General features: G+C 32.9%; 1 long non-coding RNA gene across 1 annotated transcript; it reads right to left on the minus strand.

Annotated features, from left to right (window-relative positions):
• Window positions 1-1549: 1549 nt before the first annotated feature.
• Window positions 1550-4635, minus strand: LOC142631882 (uncharacterized). The gene is made up of 2 exons (XR_012843672.1): window positions 4496-4635; window positions 1550-1929 (listed from the first exon to the last, which is right to left on the minus strand). It is a non-coding gene; the product is annotated as an uncharacterized LOC142631882 (long non-coding RNA).
• Between the last annotated feature and the right edge of the window lie 325 nt (window positions 4636-4960).

Genomic DNA, 4960 nt, shown 5'->3' on the forward strand with positions numbered 1-4960 from the left:
CAAGTAAAATCCTCTACATTCTAACCGTAGAAAACATATTTAGATTAGACACCAAATTTGACCTATTGATTGTAATTATCAACCTAATTGATTGTGATTGATGTTGATTGACATTAATTGATTGATGCTATTAGACTTAGAGAGAGATTTGATTGCTATTTAAATTCTATTTCAAAATATAATATAATCTCATTATGAGTTTATTTTCTGTACATGATGTGATTTGGGGAACTTTTTTAGAGGACTCTATTTAAGAGGAACCAAGGCTCAATTGATCATGTCCAAGTGCGGTTTCCTCATTCATATATCCCTTTCTTTCATTGTTCCTTAGTTTCCCAAACACAACGGCCCCCCCCCCCCACAACCCCCCCCCCCCCCCACCACTCTCTCAATAGAATTTATTGTCTGACATTAGTTTTGGTATCAATGTTGATTGCTTAATGTAATACGAAATAATGATGTTGTGCATTTGTCTTTGTTAATGGTTTTTTAATACTAAATAAATGCTTATTTAAAATTTTATGATTTTTTTTCTTATACTTCGGCTCCCCTAACTAGAAATATTGAGTCCGTCCCTAATTAAGAAGAACATTAAGACTATCTTCTTCTTAATAAAGTTATGGTATTTTTATCCAAAAAAGAAAAAGAAAAAAAAAAAGGAAGAAGAACATTAATACAGACGGTTTGGTTAATTGGGAAGTAAATAGACTTCTACATAGCTCATTTAAAATTCTATTCTTTCAGCTCATTTGCTTATGTATAATTTTTTTTTTTAAATCCCACTTCTTTTTAAACATAATAAATTTACCCAAATAAAAAAGCTGAAGCTTGTGTCAATTGCAACTTCATTATGGTCAATTTCAAAGTAAAAACAAAATGAGTAATGTTACAGCCACAGTCTATTTTACAATAATTTTACAAAATGTTGATGTGGTCAACTTCTTATTAGTTTTCATCTACGCTCACTATTAATATTACTTTTTCATTTATCAATAATTACTCACAACATCAACAGTTTGTAAAAAATTGTGTAAAATAATTTATATCTTTAGCATTATTCAAAACAAAATGAACCTCGATCTATAGTAGCCATGTATTGTAGTTTGTAATATTAGTCAATCGTGTTAACCTCACTTTTAAGTTTCTATTTGATCAACAAAAAAAAAAAAATACCCGGCCGCAGTTTGTTTCTCTCAAACCTCAACAGCCACTACTCCTCCTCCTCCTCCTTCCCTCACAACCTCTCCAAGCTCCACCACACCGCCGCCAACATTATCTTCCTCACCGGCGAGTTCCCAAGAGTTGGAGAAGATCTTGAGAGAGAGAGAGAGAGAGAGAGAGAGAGAGAGAGATCATCCTACAAGATCTTGATATTACCATTATTATTCTTATCATTATTACCTACTTTAGTAACATTTCATTGTGTTTCTTTTTTACATGTCCGTAGGGTAGGTAATAATGTAGCTCACAATCTAGCTATATAAATATGCAAGACATGTTAGAAGTTTATCAGTGTGGATGGAGAATGCTTCATCTCACCTTTAAGATATTTTTGTAGCGGATCATGGCTAATTTTCTTCATTAATAAAGTTTCAATGTCTTTCTTCTCGAAAATGTACCAAATGTGTACTTAATTATAATCTTACATTCCCATATTGTGTTTCTGTTGCATAAGTAACAAACCAAACAAGGTAATACCTCACATTCCCTAGGGTTGGTTGTAATCTTCGAAGTGAACCAAAATGACAATTACAAATACTATTTTGACGTTGTCATTTGCCCACTAGGGGAACGGACTGCGGCCTGGAGGTGGGCGAGGACGCGGTGGTGGTGATGCAGGTACTCTATACGAACCGGGAATGCGCTTGGATAAGCCTACTCCAGACAATTCTTTTCCATCTCTTGCTTCAGTTAACTTCATGTTCTCATCTGGAGAATATAGATACCAAGTTAAAAAGATCATAAATACAGTTATTTGGGAAGTAAAAAGACATAATTTTATTATACTTCATAATATTCCACTACAATTTTTGGTTAAAAGATTATTCTACATAGTTGTTCAAGTTGGGGTTTTTTTTTTTTCTTTTCTTTTCTTTTATTAATTTATTCTTTCTTGCTTGAAGCCTAATTGTTCAAGGGAAGTTCTAAATGAATATTGGATTGTTGTGTTTTACAAGCGGCAAAATTATAGAATACTCTAGGAGTAAAATAAATGTATACACCCCACTCTAACATGAATATTGGATGATTTATCATAAATTTAATTAACGTGATCCACTATCATGTGAAAAGATGAAGTATGCATTTATTGTACTTTTGAAATATTCTATAATTACCCTCATAAGTGTTTACTTCATTATACACTATTCATTTATCATAATCTAATTGTGTGCATGGAGGCTTCAGACTTAAGAGTTAGTTTTGTCTTTGTATTTATAGATGCGTTGGAAAATCCTAGTACTTTGTCAAAATTGGTGGTATTCATTAAATTGTATTAGGGCTAAGTTTAAATTGTATTAGGCAAGGTTCAAGTCATAAGGTGCTCAAAAATGACAAAGTTATGATATGCTTATAGTTGAGGAGTTGTCTTTCGTACCCTAACGAATTTCCCAGTGAAATTTTCTTTATTGAAAAGTAGACATGGGGCATCAAAACAGACACAAATTTGAACAAATTTAAAATTGAAATGAGTGAGAGATAGGGGAGATTGCTCAAGGACTTGATATCCGAATCTTATTAGAAAAATGGTTTATGCTAGGTTTCAACCCTATTTTTTGCAACCATATAAAACACTTTCTTAAACAAAAAAATAACAATAATAATGAAATTATATATATATATATATATATATATATATATATATATATATATTAAAGTAAACTCATTGAGATAATTATGTGGTTTCAAGAAAGACGTAAAAACTCAAGGTGTATATATATATACCTTGAGTTTTTAAGTCTTTCTTGAAACCACATAATTATTTCAATGAGTTTATTGTAAAATAGATCTTCATGAAGGTACCTTCGAATATACTAGAAGTTCTGGTTCGTATGAAGAAAATCGCTATAGAAGAATTTCAGAGTAGGGATGGCAATGGGGCGGGGCGGGGCCGAAGGATGGGATCTTCGCCCCCGCCCCGTATAGATTTTTCTTGCCCCATCCCTGCATGACGGGAAAAATTTCTTGCCCCATCCCCGCCCCTTAAGGCCCCGCGAAGACCCGCGAAGCCCCGCCCTATACCATAAAACTTTATTTCTTGTTAATTTTCCCTATAACTATTACCATTTTTTCAAATAAAATGAAATGTTTCAATATTAAAAATATACTTGAAATTATAAATAAATTTATCCTATCAAATCAAACTAATTTTTAGCAAAAACTAAATAATATTATCTAAATGTTTAACAAGACAATGTCATAACAAAAATCTCATAGTATGACACAAAAATCTCATATTATGTTAATGATGAACAGTAAGTTGAGAAAGACATTTGAATCATGAATGAAAAGACAAAAAAAAGAGTTAAAATCGGTACCTTATTTCCAACTTTGCTTGAGAAAAAAGAGAGGTAGAACCACGTTAGGTAGAATAAAATAAGTTGATGATATTTTTGTTTAAATAGTAGGATTTTAGAGTATGAAAAAATTATAACTTAATCCTTATTAATGGGAGGTGGGGCGGGGATGGGGTGGGGTGGGTTTAAAAAGTGTAAACCCATCCCCGCCCCGCCCCATGATGCGGGTCTAAAATCTCGCCCCATCCCCGCCCCATCATATTTGCGGGGCGGGGAAAACCCGCACGGGGCGAAGCGGGAAGGGGCGGGTCAAGCGGGGCGGGGGAAAATTGCCATCCCTATTTCAGAGTTGTTGTGACTACTACTGTAGGAAGACAACTGAGTCGCTTTCAAAGGTTGCATAGAGAGTCTAGGCTACGAAGATTTAGTAAGTTCTAACTATTTGTAATTGTTTCTTCATAGTGGATTTTTAAGAGGATTGTTTTTGTCCCCATAGTACGTAGTTTTTCCTTTGAAGATTTACTTTATTGATTTTCCAATTCATCACCAAATCTTGTATTTTTACTTCTATATTATAGATCATATAATTGAGATAAATTGATACTTAATTAATAATTATAGAGTACTTAATAATACTTCTAAACTATAATTTTCAATTTATATCAAAATATATTGGTTAGAACACGGGTCAAAATAAAATTTTCAATTGGTTAGAACACATATGAGTAAAGATAAAATTTTCATTTTACAGCCATCTAATGCGCAATTTTCATTGGTTAGAACACATGTTTAATATTCATTTGCATCTAATATGGTAATATACACAGAGCAGTTAAACGAAAGGCTCACCATACCGTACCTCTCTCTTTATCGTATTCCCAAATAAATAACACAAAATTTGAAGCAATAGCAATATATACATGCCAAAAAATATATAATTTAAAGAAAAAAGTGCTACTCTGAGTCTGAGATAGTCTTACCTGTGAAAAACAAGCTCCATGTAAGAGATAGGGCGGTAAGTAGAAGAAGACCAAGGAGTAGACCTCTATTGACCTTAGAACTCATGATACCTTGTGGGAGAGATGCGTGAGTGAATATCACAATATATGTTATATATATATACCCAGCCATGTTTGCTTTGTCTTTTTCTCTGCAGTTTCTTTAGTCCTTTTCCATTATTAATAGTGCTACGTTACTGTTCAAAAGGCCACATCCACAAGCACCTTTGACTTTCAGGTGGTTTATTAATTAAGTTTGACTAACTTTCATCAACATCCAATAAGAAGATAGTCTATGAGATTTCTGTTCAACACTTCCACTGCCATAAGACGTGGTCTATTGTCATCCATATTATACCAAAGCATACTATTAATTCAATTATCAATAATATGAATTTTCTTTCTTCTTTCTTAGAAAAAAGTTTCAACTTTTCTTCTGCTTTATTG

Source organism: Castanea sativa, chromosome 4 (genome assembly GCF_040712315.1).
Source record: "Castanea sativa cultivar Marrone di Chiusa Pesio chromosome 4, ASM4071231v1".
Lineage (NCBI taxonomy): Eukaryota > Viridiplantae > Streptophyta > Magnoliopsida > Fagales > Fagaceae > Castanea > Castanea sativa.